Below are 21186 nucleotides of genomic sequence, written 5' to 3'. Positions count from 1 at the left end.
ATAATCAATAGGACAAATTACAACTGTTTCATTAAAAATTTTGCCAAAATATTAAAACCTTTTACTTTGATTGGTAAATGTACAGGGATAGTTTAAAAATAGCAAAACTGGAAATCAGTGAAGTTAGAACACACCTTCACACCATACACAAAAATAAATTCAAAATGGCTTAAAGACTTAAATATAAGACATGACACTATAAAACTTCTAGAATAGAACATAGGCAAAATATTCTCTGACAAAAATCGTACCAAGCTTTTCTTAGGTCAGTCTCCCAAGGCAATAGAAATAAAAGCAACAATAAGCAAATGGGACCTAATCAAACTTATAAGCTTTTGCACAGCAAAGGAAACCATAAACGAAATAAAGACAACCTATGGACTGGGAGAAAATATTTGCAGATGATGCAACTGACAAGGGCTTAATTTCCAAAATATACAAACAGCTCATACAACCAGTAACAAAAAAACAAACAACCCAATTGAAAAATGGGCAGAAGACATACACAGACATTTCTCCAAAGAAGACATATAGATGGCCAACAAACACATGAAAAGATGCTCAACATCGCTAATTATTAGAGAAATGCAAATCAGAACTACAGTGAGGTAGGACCTCACACTGATCAGAATGGCCATCATTAAAAAGTCTACAAATAACAAGTGCTGGAGAGGGTGTGGAGAAAAGGGAACCTTCTCATACTGCTGACGGGAATGTAAATTGGTGCAGCCACTATGCAAAACAGTATGGAGGTTCCTTAAAAATATTAAAAACAGAGTTGCCACATGATCCAGCAATCCCACTCCTGGGCATATATCCAGACAAAACTACATTTCAAAAAGACACATGCAGCCCTATGTTCATAGCAGCACTATTTACAATAGCCAAGACATGGAAACAACCTAAATGTCCGTCGACAGATGAGTGGATAAAGAAGATGTGTGTATACGTACACAATGGAGTACTACTCAGTCATAAAAAAGAATGAAATAATGCCATTTGCAGCAACATGGATGGACCTAGAGATTATCATACTAAGTGAAGTAACTCAGAAAGAGAAAGACAAATACCGTATGATATCACTTATATGTAGACACAAATGAACATGTCTACGAAACAGAAACAGACTCACAGATATAGAGAACAGATTTGTGGTTGCCAGGGGGTGGGGTGGGGGGAGGGATGGACTGGGAGTTTGGGATTAGCAGATGCAAACTATTATATACAGAATGGATAGACAACAAGGTTCTACTGTACAGCACAGGGAAATATATTCAATATCCTGTGATAAAGCATAATGGAAAAGAATATGAAAAAGAATATATATAAAACTGAATCACTTTGCTGTACAGCAGAAATTAACACAGCATTGTAAATCAACCGTACTTCAATAAAATAGATTTTTAAAAAATAGCAAAACTAATATTTAATAGATTATTATTTAAAACAGAAGCATTGACAAAATGTTTTTTCTCTTTGTAAAAATTTTATCAAGAGTAGTTTGAATAGTTCTCCCCTTCAGAGCATCTTTTCTATGCCTTAGCAAATGTCACACCCTTTCTAAGTTTAGATCAGTTTCCAATATTTTATCCTTTGCACTTTCAGTCAAATATCCTTGAGAGTTCCTTTAACGTGAAATTTTTGCAGTGTACTTCCTCTGGGACATCACCCTTTTGGCCACACCCCTCATTTATGTTGATAAATTTGCTTACTGGCTGCATAAACTTTTTTTTTTTTATTGGCCGCACCATGCGGCATGTGCAATCTTAGTCCTTGACCAGGGATCAAACCCGTGCCCCCTGCAGTGGAAGTGCGGAGTCTTAACCACTGGACTGCCAGGGACGTCCAGCATAAACTTTCTTGAATAGCAGCAATGTCAACATTCTCAATATAGAAATATATATATTACTTGCAGCCAAAATAATCCTGATACAGGAACAACTATTACTATCATTGTTGTAAATTCCATCCAAAAACTACCTGGTGAGTTCTAACTCAGACACAGTAGTAGAATTAGAAGAGAACTGTATGGAAACCTCTGGCGCTTGCCTCTGGAAAAACAGAAAAACGTGTTGTATGAATGCGCCCATTCTATTGAATATATTGAATACTGAAGACAGTTTTATGGAATATCGACTACCTAAAATGCCAGTGTTTTTCTCCCAGTTCCCCTATGCACCACAAACCTTCTGGATTGGCACTAGAACCTATCTACCCTTCTAGGAAAAAGAAAAGAGGGGCACAAGGTCAGAGTTTCGGAAAAAGCCAGCTGGATATGGAACAGTTTTGTTAGGTCCCTATCATCCAGGCCAGCAAATCAATAGTCTCACCGGGCAGGTGGCAGTGGCTTCCTGGAGCACTGTGTTGAATAGGACTTTGAGGCTAGGTCTAGGTTCGACAAAAAAGAGCACTGAGATTGATTGGCAATGTCTGTCAGTGTTAAAGGAGAAGAGAGTGAGCACACGTGCTCTGTACGGGTCATTCCTGGCCTGGAGCCTGGTTCTTAGTTGAAAGATCAGATATTCACGTTTGCCAGCACATCAAAAGATATTTGATCAGGGTGCGGCGGCGGGGAAGGGGTGGGGAGTACTGGCGCAACCAAATTCATAAGACACTGATTTATAAGTCAGGAGGACAGTTTATTGACTTAAACTAGAAATATAAGTGTGCACCTGTTTTGAAGTTGGACTCTGCATGGCATAATGAAGAAACTCGGTGTTTGGGAGTCAGGCCCACCTAGCTTTGCACCATGGCTGCATCTCTCACCAGCTACATAGCTTCTCAGACCACTCTGTTGATAAGGACATCAATGCTGTGTCTGAGACCAGAGGAAAAAAATGTCCTGATTAATTAACTATGTCTGAAGCAGTCAAGGTGGGGGGAGCGGGGGTGGCTATTTTTGGTGTATATTGCTGTATGTTCTAGTTTTTACTAATCCATGCATTCTCTTCCGATAGGAAAGCCTAGTTTCTGGAATTAAAAATTGCTTTTTGAATATGGATATAAAAGATGTTTGCTGCAGGATTTTTATGGCTAGTATCATCAAGCTATCTTCACCATACAAACACAAATGACACATAAATAAGAAATGACGATTTGTGCCTCTGGATACCCATTGTCCTGCTCAGAGCTGGAGGAAAAAATGGTCAAATTTTGTCTCCTGCCCACCCTCCATTTTATATACGTCTTACATACCACCTATGCTAACAGAAATATAACGCAAGCCAGAAAGGTGAGCTACATCGGCTATTTAACATTTTCTAGTAGTCATAGGAAAAAAATAAAGTTTTTGCATGTTTTCACAAAAATTTTATCATATAGTTTTATTACCTTGTCCTACATACTCTCACTTAGAGGATAATCTTTTTATTTAGCTATTGGCCTCAGGTATCTTTGGCTAAGGATTGTTATCTCAGAGGAGGAGACCGGGGCCCTGGTCCCCTCAAGGCTTAATCTCCCTAGTCTGCGCTTGCCCCTGGGCGGCTGACAGGAGCTGCCCAGCCTGGCGTTTGTGGCTCTCTTTGTGGAGCACTGGTCTCTCCACAAGCACTGCTCTGGCAGGCTCTCAGTCAACCTAAACTGTTTTTCTACTTTGGAGTCTCCCAAAATGTCCACTATAATCGTGTATTTTTTAAAAGTTGGACAAAAAGACAGGTTTCTTTCTTCTTCATAAAGCTGCATTTATGGAAGCGAATCTATAGTTTTCAGATTCAGTACGTCTGGGCTGGGGCTGGTGCATTTGCACTGCTAAGAGTTCCCAAGGGACGCAATTTGCTGGTCCAGGGACCACACTTTGAGAACCACTGATATATATCACTCGTTTCGTTGGAGGAAGGAGATGAGACACTTTGGTATTTGAAAGTAAAAGAATTTCGTAAAGTGGAAAGCATCAGGTTACACCTTTCCTCCAAAATAAGCCAATCCCAATTCTTTGCTGTTCTTTCCCCAGAACCAGCATCTTAGCATGCTCCAACACCCGCTCTTCTAAAATTTCTCCCCCAGCCTCCTGCTAGAGGCAGAGCACCCAGGTCCCGCCTCTGTCCTGGCACAGACCTCGACCACAGCCCTCTACTGTTCCATGGTGCGGCAAGCATCTGGGCATGCGTGTTGACAGTCTTTCAGCTGGCAGCACCATCTCCCTAATGCCAGAACCTCTCATGGCAGTCACTCGAACAAAGAGTGCTGAATGATTGAGTGAATTAATGGCACGTGTTTGGAAGAGAAGAAGGGGACTATTTACATGTTTGTTAAAACTTCTCCTAAGTGTAAGAGATAACAATGACACAGGAAATTCTTTTTTTAACTAAATTAAATTAAAATTTTTATTGAAGTATAGTTGATTTACAATGTTGTGTTAGTTTCAGGTGTATAGGAAAGTGATTCAGTTATATATATTCTTTTCCAGATTCTTTTCCCTTATGGTTATTATAAAATATTGAGTATAGCTCCCTGTGTTATACAGTAGGTCTTTGTTGCACAGGAAATTCTTAAAAAACAAAACAACGAAAACACCTGGACCTCCTGAGAACTCATTGTAACTTTAAAATCACTTACATGGTGTCAATCACCCAGAGTTCTAAATACCGATCATGGTTCACAGACATGATTTCCATTTGACATAGATGCCGTGACTTGGGGGTGATGGACCTAAGCTGTGCTATTATGAAGAGAATGGATTCAGTGCCCTTAAAACACGGGGTCTCAGGGGCCCTTATTTTTTTATTTTAACTTTTTATTTTGGAAAATTTCAAATATATACAAAAGTAAAGAGGACAACATAATGAACCTTCATGAACCAACTGTCAAGATTCAATAATTTTCAACTCATGGCCAATTTGGTTTAATCTATAACTTCATCCACCTCACCAATCCATGTAATTCTTTTGAAGCGACTCCCACTGTCATATCATTTCAACCATAAAAAATGTCAGTGTGTATCTCAAATATATGACGATTCTTTTAAGAAGATAACACTATCATTATCACACTTAAATAACAAATCCTTAATATCATTGAATATTCAACCCATGTTTACATTTTCCCATTGTCTCACAAACTTTTTCAGTTTATTTGTTCAAATCAGAATACAAACAGGTTCAAAAATTGCAATCGGTTCATATGCTCTTAAGTCCCTCTTTTTAATCACTAGGTTCCCATTCTATCCCCTTTTTAAAAATTTTTTTTATTTGTCGAAGAAACTGGATTGGTTATTTTATAATGTTTCCCACAGTCTGGAGTTTGTGGATTATATTCCTGTGGTATCATTTACCCTATACCCTCCCTCCACCTATAGGAAATAAATTTCTTTTGAAAGTATTATATTTTATCCTTTCATTAAAAAAATAAATTAAGGGCCTTCCCTGGCAGTCCAGTGGTTAAGACTCCGTGCTTCCACTGCAGGGGGCGCAGGTTCAATCCCTGGTTGGGGAACTAAGATCTCACATGCCGTGCAGCGAGGCCAAAAAAATAAAAATTAAAAAAAAGTTAAATAGTAACATACCATATACTACACGTACTTTTCTCTGCCTTGCTTTTCTCACTCAACCTTATATCCTGGTGATCCCTCCACAGCAGTTCACAGAGGTGGTCCACAGTCCTTTTTTACAGCTGCATAGTACTCCACCACATGGATGCTACATTGCTTATTCATCCAGTCCCCTACTGATAGACATGTGGGTTGTTTGAAGTTTGTTGCTATTACAAATAGTGCTGCAGTGAACAGCAAATATATCTCTTTGTATTTTTGCCAGGATATCTTTGGAATAGATTCCTAGAAGGGACACAGCTGAGACAAGGGATAATTGCATCTGTAGTTTTGCTAGAAATTGCAGGCACTCTGCTTTTAAATGCAATGTGTTTCTAGAAGTTTTGTCATAAAAGGAATTCTGGAACAGATCCTATTTTAGTTACCTGTTGCTAAATAACAACTAACCCACAAAAGTAGTGGCTTAAAACGGCCCCATTTATTATTTTCTCATGATTGTGCAGTTTGGGTGGGGTTCCTCTGGGATGGTTTGTCTCTGCTGCATCTGGTTGGCTGGGACAGCTTGGCTGGGCTGGAGAATCCAAGATGGCTTTATTCATGTTTCACACCTCAGCTGCAGTGGCTGGGATGGCTGGATGCTGGCTGGGCTTCTCTCTCTCCATGTGGTTTCATATCGTCCAGAATTCCAAGCTTCTTAAACATGGTGCCTAGATCCCAAGGCAGTAAAACTGGAAGTTGCAAGAACTCTTAAGGCCCAGGCCCCAAAGTCATATGACGTTACTTTGACTGCTACTGAGCACGTCTCAAGGCCACCAGATTCAAGGGGGAGGGGAACAAACTCCATCTCTTGTTGGGAGGATGATGTACGTGTAGATGATATACGTACAGAGATGAAAGAAATTGTTGACGGCCACCTTTGCAGACAATTTACCACAGACCCCAACTGCATATACGTGTTACACAGACCACAAACGCATGCCCTGTTCTTATCTGCTTCAGCATCAGCAGACTGTGGAAAGGGTCCATAAGGGTGGTGAGAAGTGAAACACCTCTTTATACTGCAGTATTCAGTGTGTGTAGTGGTAAAGCTCTACAGGGGGCCCAAAGTGGAGATAACATCTGTCACGCAAAAGGGAGAAAGTCCTCCTTCGAGGCAGGGCACTTGATCACCTATCTATCTAGAACATAAACCTATCAACAGCTATTGTATTCATTCACTCTGTCTGTGTTTATTCAAGAACACTGTTCCATGCTCCAAGAGCACAGCAGTGAACACAAGGGACAAGGTCCCAGCTCTTATGGTACTTAGTTACATTCTAAATGGGGAAACGCAGAACACCATCAGGGATAGAAAGATAAATAAGAGAATATCCTGCCCTTGAGGAAGATACAATGTAGCTGAAAGTAGGGGTAAGCAATGGTGACCTAGCTAGAACCAAGTAGAGATAATGGAAAGACAAACACAACTTTGTATGAGCAGAGGGAAACCCAGATTAGGGCACCTGCTCTGCATAAGTAGCTACAACACCAGCAAGAATGTCTGCAGAGGTACGGACAGTAATGAGGAAGACAGCAGTTCAGAGGAAAAGAGAGGAAGGGAGGGAGCACTGTGGCTGGGGGAGTTGGGGAATTCTGCAGATGGGAGAGACGCACGGCGGGGACCAGCCTCTGCCTGGGTACCTGACGCCATATTGATGGGTCCCAGGGGGACCTGTGTGAGTAAAGGTTCTCACCAATACAGCTGCCCCCCAAGGTGGGATCCCACTACTTGTTGAGAGGGAGAAAGACAAAATGGGGACTTAAGACTGACGGATTGACCTGGGAGGTAGTGCCGTTCCATGTAAAATATCATACTGTTCGAAGGTCAAAACTGGAGTCCCCTGACAGGTGTTCAAGGCTTGGTCTCTGGCTCTCACCTCCACATGCTCTCCCTTGGTGACCTCACTCAGTCTGCGGCTTTCCAGAGCATCTAAGTGCCAGTGACACACAAAAGATCTTCAACGCCGACATCTTGCCATACTTACATATCAACCATTAATCGTACAGCACAGGGAACTATAGCCAATCTCCTGGGATAAGCCATAATGGAAAAGAATATAAAAAGAGAATGTATATATGTGTATAACTGAGTCACTCTGCTGTATAGCAGAAAGTAACACAACATTGTAAATCAAATACACTTCAAAACAAAAAAAACAAAAAAAAAACTACATACCACTCGGAAGTCTAATAGGCACCGTAAGTGTCACATGGCCAAAATGGAATCCTTGATTTTTCCTGCAAAAAATCTACTCCTCCCCCAGCTTCCCTGTCAGTGAGTGGCACCTCCAGCACCAAGTTATTGGAGCCAAAACACTGGAGCCTTTCTTGGCTCCTCTCTTTTTCTAACACCCCACACGCAGCTGATCAGCTTGCCCTGTTATTCTACCTTCAGAATAGATCTCAGATTCAACCACTTCTCAACACTTCTTCCCTTGCACCAAGCCTCCATCACCTCTCACCTTCTAACAGATCTCCCGCTTCCTCTCATGCTCCCCTTGGTCTATTCCCTACCCAACTGCCAGAGGAAACTTTTAAAACTAAAAATAAGGTCACAGAATATCCCTCATTAAAACCCTCCAATGGCTTACCACAGCAATTAAATGAAAATTCAAACTCCTAACCTCTCATTTGGCTTACAAGGCCCAGAATATTCTAGTCCCTGACTTGGGCTTCAACCTCACCTTATGTTACACTTTCCTGTCCTTGCAACGCTCCAGCCACAATGGCCTTCTTTATGTGTCTTAAACATGCTGAACTTACTGCCTCCTTGGAACATTGCTCTTTCCCCTCCATCTCTGCGTGGCTGAAAACTCTTCTTTTAGGTCTCACTTTCCCGACAACTGTATCTAAAGGAGCCCATAGTTAAAATTCACTAACCAGGGCAAAAGGGTACAGTGATGACAAGCTCTTGTGGTACTTACATTCTAAATCGAGGGAATCAGAACCCAGTAAGGTATACCCTGTTACCCTGCTTTACAGCCTTCATAGCATTGATTGTACTCTGAAAAATATCTTACTTACTCATTTTTTTATTATGTCCATCTCCCTGGTTCAGTATACATTGGCAAAGGGAGATAGGACAGGGCTCTTAGCTATCTTGCTCTGTACGGTACTTCTAGTCCTTACAATGGGGCCTAGCATACAGCCGGATCTCAATGAACTATATGAATGAATATAGTTAACTATATGAGTGAATGTGCTTGCATATATTAAAAAATATAGGAGTAAATTAGTTACAAAGGAAGAATCTGTTATAGATGAAAAGCTGTTTATATCCTCTTCACCTCAATTATATCCTTCTAAAACTTGACCTCCAATCCCACCCCAACATTATGTTGATATCAAGGGTTATTGGACCCATTCATTTCATTTGCCATCAGGGGAATGGACATCAGCCTAATTACCCTAAGGTGACATACACTTCCTAGAGGGCAACATACCTCTTTGCTTCCTGTAAAAATGTATTCTTTCAGGGAGGTGTTAAATGTAGCTGTTCCAGTGATGGGTTCTAATGGCATTTTCTTTGGTCTTTGACATGAGCAATCATGACCTAGCCAGAACCAAAGAGACATAATGGAAAGACAAACACAACTTTGTGTAAGTGGAGGAAAACAAACACAGATTAGGGCACCTTCTCTGTACCCTATATGGACTAATACAAACAACAATGAACCTGATTTAACAGTCTGATGCTGGACAAATTATTTTGTCCTTCATTACAGAAATAATTTCCTCTTTCTGTAACATCTAGATAATCATGCTTATTCTTCCTGACTTCCTTGTGATAGATGTATTATTTTGTATCACAATATTAGGTGCTGAGGTCTCTTGGGAATCATTTAATCCATATCCAAATGTGGAAACTGAGGCCAGGTGAGGTTAAGAGATTGACCCAAGCTCACAGCTAATTATTGGCAGGGCTGGAAATAGAGCTCAGATCTCAGGAATCTCAGGCTAGTGTTCTTTCTGCCTCACCATACTGAAACGTTTGCCCTGTTGTTTAGCTTCTTACAGGTGTATGCATTATCTTCAAGTTAGCTCATACAACTCTTGAGGACAGTGATAATAATTCCTCTCTCCCACAGTGCTTAGTTGGTCACATATAAATAAATACTTATTGGGACAACCCTGGTGGTCCAGCGGTGAAGACTCCATGCTCCCAATGCAGGGGCCCTGGATTCAATCCTTGGTCAGGGAACTAGATCCTGCATGCCGCAACTAAAAGATCCCGCAAGCGGCAATGAAGATCCTGATTGCTGCAACTAAGATACGGCGCAGCCAAATAAATAAATAAATAAATATCAAAAAAAAACTTATTAAATGAAGGAATAGTCTGCCATCAGTCCACAGTACCCGCCACCCCTCCCTGTTGTAATCGTCAGCAACTTTCCAGTTATCTCCCTTCATTCATTTGCACCTGCCTTTCTCTCCATGTGACCAGCTTTTCTTGGTAACTTCGACAAGCTCATAAATGGTCCACCTGACAACTCTGGCCACTCAGTTTCCTAAACTCCTCACCTCCAATGATCTTTTCCTCCACCCCACGTTAGGTACCCATTCCCATGCTCATATAACTCAAAACCTTGATTTTAAGCACTCCATTCTTTGACCGCTGCCTCCTGTCTCCTAGTTCACTTATTTTAATACCTGCATTCCAGCCACTCTCCAACCCCATCAGGAACTCTGATCCTTTGTTCCCATCCATTTTTCACTGTCCTTCCTCCCCTCACTCTCTTCTTCATCCAGCTAGACTCCCTGGTCCACCACTGTGATCACTTCTTTGTGTACATCCACAACGCCCTTGCCATTTTCTTTCTCTATCATGCTTGCCCGGAAAAACTCCAGTCCTGGTTAAAGCCAACTCTATACTTTGTCCTTACACCCAAGCAGTGGAACAAACCTGGTTAAAACAGTCATAACTTGCTGTTTAAACTTATGATCATAAATTATAGGAGGGCCCTCGGCAGTGCCTGCTAACTCTTCATGTCCTTAGTCTACCCTCTCTCACTCTTCCAGATGCCCAGTCCTCAGTCTTACCTGATACTCTCAACTACTGATACTCTGGGAAGAAAATAAAGCAAAACAAAAGAGAGCCAATAGCATCTTGTCCAATAATCTTATTTTCTCTACTCTCCCAACCTCCACACCTTAAGATGGATGAAGTGTTTGTGCTCTTAATTAAGGCTAAATTTTCTGTTGAGACAATTCTCCACGTGTCTCACATTTCTTTTGTTTCAGGCTGTCTTATCAAGGATGTTTGTAGAGTGAACAGCCTTGGAGATAGAGATAGTGTCTCCCTTTGGAACCAACATCAGGGATGCTTACTGTCCAGTGTCATAAAAATGTCTCTCTCTGGAGCAAAGGACAGGCATGTTTACTGCCCCATATAAAAGACTGAGGTTTGCTGAGTTCAGATTTCCTTACTTGTAATGCAACCCACTGAGTGTGCAGGTGTCACCTGGCTCTCTTCACACTGCTCTGTGGGAACTGAGGTTCAGGAAACTGATGCAAGAAAATTCTGATACTCTGGTTACCACTCTAGCTGTGAGAAATGAAGTCCTTTGTCTCTGACCCAGGAGTCTCACATTTTCTGCCAGCATCCATGAAATTGTGACAGGCTAACTTGTTAGCATGCAAGTAGGGTAAAGTCTCAGACACTTCAGAGTTCTTGACATGTTCTGATGCATCCTCTGAACTGCATCTCATCCCCCCTTGCCTTCTCAAGGACTTTGCTCCCACAGGCATCTGCTCTCTCCTTTGCCTGGTCAATTTTCCCCTTTCGACTGTGTCACTCCTCAGCCTGTACACAGGTAATAACTCCCATCTTAAAAGACAAAAACAACTTCCCTTTGGCTTCTCATTCGTCTCCATTTACAGCCCCACTTCTCTGCTACCTTTTAAAACACTACTTGAAAAAAATTGTCTGTATTCTTTTCCCCCACTTCTTCACTTCTCATTCCCTTCAGATTTTCAATGACACGAGTTTCCTGAAACCCTTCCTAAGGCTGTCAGCCACCTCCAAAGAGTCTAATCCAATGGTCAATTCTCATTTCTCTTTTTATTGGACTTAGCAGCACTCAACCAGGTGACTACTCTCTTACCTGAAATACATTGTCTTGATGTGTGTTTTCTTATCCCACTCAATCTCTTTTGCTAGCTCTTCCTACTGTACTGAGGTTATGTGATCTTTGTTCTTCATTCCATTAATACAGTATATTACATTAATTGATTTTCAGATGTTAAACTAACCTTGCATTCCTGAAGTAAATCCAACTTGGTCGTGGTATATAATATTTTTTTTGAATGTTGAATTCGATTTGATATTTTGTTAAGGATTTTTGAATCTTTGTCCATGAAGGATTCGTCTGTAGTTTTTTTTTCCTTTTCTTTTTTCTTGTGACAGCTTTGTCTGCTATGGTATCAGGGTAACACTGGCCGCATAAAATAAGTTGGGAAGTGCTCTTTTTTGTCTTCTGAAAGAGTTTGTGAAAGACTGGTATTATTTCTTCTTTAATTTATTTTATTCATTTTTATTTTTGGCTGTGTTGGGTCTTTGTTGCTGTGCGCGGGTTTTCTCTAGTTGTGGTGAGCGGGGGCTACTCTTTGTTGCAGTGCACGGGCTTCTCATTGCAGTGGCTTCTCTTGTTGCGGAGCAGGAGCTCTAGGTGCTTGGGCTTCAGTAGTTGTGGCACGCAGGTTCAGTAGTTGTGGCTCTTGGGCTCTAGAGCACAGGCTCAGTAGTTGTGGCACATGGGCTTAGTTGCTCCACGGCATGTGGGATCTTCCCGGACCAGGGCTCGAACCCGTGTCCCCTGCATTGGCAGGTGGATTCTTAACCACTGCGCCAGCAGGGACGCCCTATTTCTTCTTTAAACATTTGATAGAATTCATCAGTAAAGCCATCTGGGCCAGGGATTTTGTTTGTGAGATTTTAAATTACTAATTCAGTATCTTTACTTGTAGGTTTAGTCAAATACTTTATATCTCCTTGAGTTGGTTTTGTTTGTGTACTTCTAGAAATTTGTCCATTTCATCCAAGTCTTTTAATTTGTTGGCATTAAGCTGTCAATAATATTACTTTATAATCCTTTTAATTTCTATAGGGTAGGTAGCAGTATCCTATATTCTTTCCTGATTTGGATAATTAGTGCCTTCTCTTGTTTTCTTAGTCAGTCTAGTTAAGGGTTTGTCAATTTTGTTGATCCTTTCAAAGAAGCAAATTAAAAATTTTTTCTCTATTGTTTTTCTGTTATAACATTTATTATTTCATTCCTTCTGCTTGCTTTGGGTTTAGTTTGCTCTTTGTTTCCTAGTTTCTTCAGGTGGAAGCTTAGATTTTTGATTTGAGACCTTTTTCCTTTTCTGATATAGGCATCTAAAGTTATACATTTCTAACCACTGCTTTAGATACATCCCATAACTTTTGATATGTTGTATATTTTTCATTCAGCCCAACTTACTTAATTTCCCTTGCGATTTCTTCTTTGACTTATGGGTTATCTAGAAGTGTGTTGCTTAATTTCCGAATATGTGGTGTTTTCTCAGATTTATTTGTTATGGATCTCTAATTTAATTTCATTGTGATCAGAGGACATACTTTGTATAATTTCAATATTCTTTATTTTATTGGGACTTATTTTGGTCTTCAGCATATGGTCTATCCTAGAAAATGTTTCATGAGCACTTGAAAAGAAATATGTATGTTGCAGTTATTGAGCGGAGTGTTCTATAAATAGTAGTTAAGACAAGTTGGTTGATAGTGTTGTTAAAGTCTTCTCTAGTTGTTCTATCAATTATTTAATGTAGGGTGTTAAAATCTCTATGATTGATTGTCTATTTCTCCTTTCATTTCTGCTGGATTTTGTTTCATACATTTTGGGATTTGGCTCCTAGCTGTATGCATGCATGTATGTATGTATGTATGTGTGTGTGTGTGTATATATATATATATATATATATATATATATATATATACACACACACACACACACACATATATTTATTTATTTTAAAAATATTTATTTATTTATTTAATTTTAAATTTTTGGCTGTGTCAGGTCTTAGTTGCAGCATGTGGGATATTTCTCTGTGGTGTGCGGGCTCTTCATTGTGGTGCGTGGGCTTCTTTCTAGTTGTGGCGTGCGGGTTTTTTTTTTCTCTTCTCTAGTTGTGGCGCGCGGGCTCCAGAGCGCATGGGCTGTGTAGTTTGCGGCACGCAGGCTCTAGTTGAGGTGCGTGAGCTCAGTAGTTGTGGAGTGTGGGCTTAGTTGCCCTGCGGCACGTGGGATCTTAGTTCCCTGACGAGGGATTGAAACCGCATCGCTTGCATTGTAAGGTGGATTTTTTACCACTGGACCACCAGGGAAGTCCCTATATATTTATAATTGTTATATCTTCTAGATGTTTTGACCTTTTATCAAAAATGTCTCCAGTAATATTTCTTGTCTTAAAGTTTATTTTGTCTGATATTAATATAGCCACTCTAGGTCTCTTGTGGTTACTTATTTTTTTTTATTTTTTTAAAATTGAAGTATAGTTGATTTACAATGTTGTGTTAACTTCTGCTGTACAGCAAAGTGATTCAGTTATACATATATATACATTCTGTTTATTTAATATTCTTTTCTATTATGGTTTATCACAGGATAATGAATATAGTTCTCTGTGGTATAAAGTAGGACCTTGTTGTTTATCCATTCCATATGTAATAGCTTACATCTGCTAACTCCAACCTCCTACTCCATCCTTCTCCCAACCCCCCTCCCCCTTGGCAACCACAATTTTGTTCTCTATGTCCGTGAGTCTGTTTCTGTTTTGTGGATAGGTTCATTTGTGTCATATTTTAGATTCCACATATAAGTGATATCATATGGTATTTGTCTTCCTCTTTCTGACTTACTTCACTTAGTATGATAATCTCTAGGTCCATCCATGTTGCTGCAAATGGCATAATTTCATTCTCTTTTATGGCTGAGTAGTATTCCATTGTATATATGTACCACATCTTCTTTATCCATTCATCTGTTGATGGACATTTAGGTTGCTTCTATGTCTTGGCTATTGTGAACAATGCTGCTATGAACATAGGGGTGCATGTATCTTTTTGAATTACAATTTTATCTGGATATATGCCCAGGAGTGGGATTTTGGATCATATGGTAATTTTATTTTTAGTTTTCTGAGGAACCTCCATACTGTTTCCTATAGCAGCTGTAACAACTTACATTCTCTTGCAGTTATTTTTGGCATGTTGTATCTTTTCCATCCTTTACTTTCAATCTACTTATATCTTTGAATCTCAGGTGTGTCTCTTGCTGACCTGTAACATAGAGTTGGAGCTTGCTGTTTTATTCAGTCTGATAAAATCTGCCTTTTGAGTAGGGTGTTTAGTCCAATCACATTTAATGTACTTATTGATACAGTTAGAATTTCTTTTGCTATTTTGATAGTTGTTTTCTATATGTCTCATGTCTTTTTTATTCCAACGAAGTAATGAAATCATGAAGTGCCAGTGTATTTGTAAACTACTTAATTTCTTGCTAAATAAAATATGCGAAATACAGAAAAATAGAAGGACTCATACATCTGTCACTCAGACATAACTTTATTTAATGTTGCAGTATATTTTCTTCCAGAGTTAAATTTTTTTTCTATTCAGATATTTGCTTGCTTGATGTTTAACAGAGCGTATATCATACTATTCATACAATTGTATATTTTTATCTCAGGCAGTCTATTATATGCATTTTCCATGTGTTTCAACTACAGAGGAGCAGTCATCAGCAGAGAGATAATTGAAGCAGTTAAGCAGAGACCCCCTTAGAAGAGCTTTTGACTCAATGAAATGGTTCTGAGGGCCCTGTTGTTGAAATAACTGCCCTTGTCAAAGAACTGGACAGGTCCAAGGGTTGGTTGGGAAGACAAGACGTCTGAGCAGCACCTGTTGCATCATGAGTCTCAGTTATACTTGGTTCTTAGTTTCTTACTTTTTGAAATATAACAAAGGAAAGGCATTGTCTCCTGTATGTTTGGTAAAATTCACCTGTAAAATGGCTGGATTTAGTGTCTTGGAGAAGTGGTATGAACTATTTTTTTTTACTGTTGATTATGTGTGTGTATGTGTGTGTTCATGTATAAATCTCACATGGTATCGAGCTTATTGATTTTATGGTATTCTAACGTTTTGTCTGCTTGTCTATTAGTTTCTGATGGTGCAGTTGCCAACTTCTCTATGTAGTTCCATCAAATTTTGCTTTATGTGGTTAAGTGCACACAAATTCATGAATGTATCGTGACTGTGTATCTTCATGGGGGATAGTTTCTTTTATGATTCCTACAGATCACCTCTTTATCTCTATCAGTCCTTCTTGCCTTAAATTCTTATGCCTGATATTAATGTTATTAGACAAACAATTTTGGGGTTAGTATTTTCTTGGTACATAGTTTTCTTTAATTGCCTTTCCCCAAACTTTTTGGTAATATTTTCTAACCATGTATCTTGCAAACAGCAGATAGTTGGATTTCTTTTTTTAAAAATCCAGTCTGAATGTATTTGTTGTGTTGTTGTTGCTTTTTAATAGACAGGCCTAAACCATGTATATTTATTGTGATTAATAATATACTTGGACTTCTTTATACAATCTTATTTGAGTTTCCTATTTATCATAATTTTAGTTTGCTTTTCCTTTTCTTCTTTCTTGCCCGCTAATCTGGTAACTAACTCTTCTCTAGGTCATTTTTTTTTTTCTCTCTCTCCATAGGTTTGGAAGTCACACATTCTATTTCTCTTATTTTGGTGAGTCTCCTATTTTTAATATATATACCACTAAGGGACTCTGTCATATTCAAGGCTGCCATAATCATTTAAATAGCCTTTCTATATTTGGGATAATTCCCTGGTCACAGATCCCTCTTCCCCAGTGTAAAACTGAGAACTCCAATTCCCTGCCTCCCTTGCAGCTAGGATGCAGGCCTATGACACTGGCTCTGCTAACCAGAAGCACCAGTGGAAATGTGAGGATGTGAGGGTACAAGCTCTGCACATGGCTGCCACTGTCCTGGTGCAGGTAGAGGCTGATATCCAGTTTGTGGAGGTGGCAGTGGCTGCAAGACTAATTTTCTGACACAGAATTGGCATTGATGCTGATGGCAGGAGCAGATGAAGAGAAGTTGAGCTCCTGGCATTTGGTGTTTGATGGGAGCAGCAGCAGTTTCTTTATCACACCAGCTCTATTACATGGTTTAGAGCACTTTTTCTAGAAGCTCAGCCCACGCTTGTTTTTTCAGCTCTCCCAGTGACTCTGGGAGCTGTTGAAGATCGATTTAAGAAATTCTTGCTTGGATTTTGTTGTTTGCAACAAAAAAAACTTTAACCAATGTAATAGCTTGTCAAAGTCTAAAATTTAAGACTACCTCACTCCTTCTGAATAAAAAAAGTTGTCTTTAACTCAGAACTCCTTTCTGCCATTATCTACCACATTTTTAAGGGCTAATAACTTAATTTCACCTGGTTTTAAAATTCCAAAATACGGGTACTTAAAGAAATACTACTGATTTAGATTAACCAAGATATTCACTGATTTATCTGTTTATCCTTCCTTCTCCCACTCACTTATTCCTTTTGGGTTCAGCTTTTTTCTCGTTGGAGTATATTCTTTTGTATCTTTTTCAACGACCGTGAGTCCTAAATTTTAAAAATGTGTTTATTTTATTCTTCCCCTTGAAAGATGGTTTAGCCAGGAATAGAATTCTAGTTTCTCAGGGTGGACTCTCAATACATTGAAGATATTTCCCATTGTCTTCCGTAGTCTATTGTTGCTAATAAATCTGCTACAGGGTGACTGTCATTTCTTTTAAGATAACTTGACTTTCCTCAGTGGTAACTCTGAACTTTTTTTTTTTTTAATTTATTTATGGCTGTGTTGGGTCTTCGTTTCTGTGCGAGGGCTTTCTCTAGTTGCGGCAAGCGGGGGCCACTCTTCATCGTGGTGCGTGGGACTCTCACTGTCGTGGCCTCTCCTGTTGGGAGCACAGGCTCCAGACACACAGGCTCAGTAATTGTGGCTCATGTGCCTAGTTGCTCCACGGCATGTGGGATCTTCCCAGACCAGGGCTCGAACCTGTGTCCCCTGCATTGGCAGGCAGATTCTCAACCACTGCGCCATCAGGGAAGCCCCTGAACATTTTCTTATTGTGTTTGGTATTCTCTAATTTCACTACTATGTATGGGTCTCAATTTAAAAAACTTACTCTGCTTGAGCCTTAGCATCTTCCTTTGATCCGATAACTCATTTTTCTTCCAGTCTGACAAATTCTCATGCATCATTTCTATGGAGATTGCTTCTCCTTCATACTCTATTTCCTCCTCTCCAGAAACTCTTTTATATGTATATGAGGTTGTCCAATTCTATCCTCTAGGTCTCTGAACATATCTTTGCTGCTTTGGCAGTTTATTATATGCATTTTCCATGTATTTCAGACTCATCATAAAAACCATTTTATAATATAAGGATTATCTGGCTCAAAAGTCATCAATAGTTGTCTACTTCCTATCACATAAGCTACTCTTTTGGCTTTCCAGGGCCTCATGCATCCAGGCCCTGTCATTGATTAGCTGGGTAACAATGGGCACACCCCTTCTTTGGACCCCAGTTTCCTAACCTAAAACGGTTACTGAAAAACTTAAATGATGTAAAGCATATAAGGCGCTGGCAAATGCCCACCACGGTTGTAGCACAGTAAGTAAACTTGGGTGTGGCTGCCTAGCTCACAGCAATTACCCTGGTGGTCACATCTACATGACATCTTTCCTCCCACTGTTTTAAACATGAATTCTGAACGGAAGCTGTCATCAATTCTCAGACCTTGCTTCCTTGGTTGTAGTGATTGGCTGAGGCATGGGCACATGAGTCTAGCCTGATTAGTCATTCCTTGAGACTTTTAAAATTTGAGGTTTCCTTCATGACTGCACAGTACTTAAGATGTGAGTTGAGCTGCTGGCTGCAGTAAGGGAGAATGAAAGTGACATTTAGAAAAGGGTGGGGAGATAAGGGTGGGACAGAGAGATTACCAATACCATTCAAGTTCCTGGCGTCATCAGCTTTGATGACATGGGACTTCTCAATACTACAGATTCCTTTAATATTTAAATATTTTATATATATATATGCCAGAATAACCTTATAATAAAGATTTAAAAAATAGTATCAGAATTTGAATATGAATCTTATTTCATTTTATTGCTCAATGACATAGATTTCTTATTCCTATTTTTCAGAATGATTGTCACCCTCTCTCCAGCTATGGAAATGTAGTTGTTGTAATAATAACATTAAATTTGAATGGTTCTGCAGAGTTCCCACAGCCTTTCATATCATTATCTTATTTGATTGTGTGAGATGAGTAGGCCAGGTAATGTTATGCTTAGTTTTTACAGATAGTGAAATTAAGATGCAAATTAAATGGTGTTCAGGGTGGAGGAGGGTGAGAACCAAGCTGGATATTAAGCATTATCTATTGGGAGCTTGGAACCTTCTATCTGCAAGTTGTCAGGGATGGTGCCTTGTAAAATACTTTCATTAATTAATGTTAATTAGAAAATTTCACAAGAGCCCTGAAAACTTTCATTAGCTCAATCCTAAAACCTATTAAAATGCATACTTGGTCCACAATTTACGTTCATACTCTCAAATGCACTTGTTTTCCCCAAAGTGAATCTTCCCCTTCTTCCTAATCAAGTTTCTGTTATGCTTTTAAATTCTAGAACTTTTAACTCAGAGGAGAGATGTTTGGGGGTGAGTTGGGGGAAGAAGGGGATGTATTAATTCCTGGCTAGACATCCACAGTGCTTAATAGGCTTGTGTATGAATGAGGGTAAATTCTTACACTCCTGGACTAAGAACTCTATATTGGACATAGCACATGGGTAATTGTTTACAAAGGTGACTTGTGATCAAAAAGTACTCTAGCAATATTATCACAACACCTCTGTTGCGGAGAACTCAAGTGTTTTCACAATATTAACTCCTTCACCCTCACTGAACTGATAGGAGAGGCGGGGTGGGAAACAGTATTCCTATTTTATGTGCAGGAGTTGATGAAGTAAAGGGGAGAGAGGTACTGAGGATGCAAAGCAAGAGCAGTCTGGCTTCATCATGAGTGTTACCTCGCAGTTGTGAGAATCCCTCCATTTTAAGTTGGAAATATAATTTATGATGAGGAATGTCATTTTAGATAATTGTTTCTATAGAATCAAGTCTTTGGTATGCCAAAGAATATTGGAAGGATCATGCTATTAGTCAGCAGTGTTTTTCATGTTGCACTCTGATATTTTCATTTTTTGTGGGGCTAAAAGCTTTTTGTTATAAGTGCAGCACTATAAGACACTGACAGTCCTGGCATAGGTCCCCTTTTCTCCCGACTGCCATTAGACCCAAATCGATCCTCTAAATAAAGCCTGTCCCAAGAGACACAATTGATGTAGGGAACAGGGAACTTTTTAAAACCAAGCCTGACGTCACACATTTGTGTTCTAACCATCTGTACCTTTTATTAACCAAGGGCTGGAGTCGCCCGAGAGGACAGACACAGGCGCACAGCAGTCTTCTCCCACACAAGCCTGGAATGGCAACAGTGTGCTGCTGCCTAAGAAAGAACAGCCGTTTCAGAGCTGTGGGGTGGCGTGGGGGCGTGTGTAGCAGGGGAGTCATTCCTCTCCTCCTCCATCCAAGGATGCTATTTATTGGCAATCCAACACATCTTTTTTTTTTTTTTTAATTGATTTCTCTCGAGTGGGAGGCAAAACCCTTCAGATGCAAATGAAGAAAGGGGGAAAAATGCAAGCCAGGCAGGAGGATTTGGGGAGAGAACCACAGCCTTGCTTCGGTTTGGAACTGCGGGTAGAGAAAGGCTCAGGCGTCCATACCAGTTTGGCTGCGAAGGTGCTGCCTTTCTGCCCAGAATGCCAGCATCTCCCCCTTCCCCCACGGTTGCTGCACGCGGGAGGGCGGCCCCCCCCCCAGACGTCCCCTCTAACCTCCCCAGGTCTGGAGGGCCGCGTGCCAGAGAGAAAAGGGGCGCTCTTTCTCCTTAGACAACGTGCCAGACTCCGCCAGTTCACGCTCCCCCTCCCCCCTCCCTCCGGCCCTGCCCTCCTGCCCGACCCCCCATCCCCGGGAGGACAGCAGCTTCCCGGTGACCATCTCTCACCCCACTCCCTTGGCTCTTGCATCCTGCGGAAGCCCAGGGGCGAATCCTCACTCCCCCTCCACGTGCGAGTCCTGTTCGCCACCCTCCCCTCGCCGCTCCCAGGAAGGCAGCAGCCCCCAGGTGCCCACCTCTCACCCCCTTTCCGGCCCCTCACCCAGTCCCTGCAGTCTCCTCCGGCTTTGGGGAGCGTTCTGCCCGCTCCCTCCACGTGCGAGCCCCGGGCAGTTAACCCCCCCTTCCCGGGACCCGCACCTCAAGCCCGGGCTCCTCCCACCTCGCCCAGGGCGCGCGCCCAGGGCACCTGGCCGCCCCTCCCCCGGCTCCGCTCCCTTACTCGCCCCCGCCCAGCGCGCCCGGCTCCGCGCCCACCCTCACCGCTTCCTCCCCCGCCCTTGCCCATCCGGGAGGCGGGGCCCGAGCGAGCGCGGCGGCGTGGCCAATGGGCGCTCGTC

The 21186-nt window shown here is 40.9% G+C and overlaps 1 long non-coding RNA gene across 4 annotated transcripts; it reads right to left on the bottom strand.

Annotated features, from left to right (window-relative positions):
• Positions 1-2830: 2830 nt before the first annotated feature.
• Positions 2831-21154, bottom strand: LOC309629109. Of its 4 annotated transcripts, XR_014244848.1 has the most exons (4): positions 20735-20778; positions 20072-20170; positions 8968-9077; positions 2831-7554 (listed from the first exon to the last, which is right to left on the bottom strand). It is a non-coding gene; the product is annotated as an uncharacterized lncRNA (long non-coding RNA). The 4 variants fall into 4 exon arrangements; XR_014244845.1 differs by lacking the exon at positions 20735-20778 and adding an exon at positions 20889-21154 and having other exon boundaries at positions 2831-6213; positions 7402-20170; XR_014244846.1 differs by lacking the exon at positions 20735-20778 and adding an exon at positions 20889-21154 and having other exon boundaries at positions 2831-6192; positions 7402-20170.
• Positions 21155-21186: the final 32 nt, after the last annotated feature.

The sequence above is a fragment of the Balaenoptera borealis genome (assembly GCF_965194805.1).
Source record: "Balaenoptera borealis genome assembly, chromosome: 5".
Taxonomy (NCBI): domain Eukaryota; kingdom Metazoa; phylum Chordata; class Mammalia; order Artiodactyla; family Balaenopteridae; genus Balaenoptera; species Balaenoptera borealis.
The sequence above is the reverse complement of the archived record's forward strand: the minus strand, read 5'-3'. Positions and strand labels throughout refer to the sequence as shown.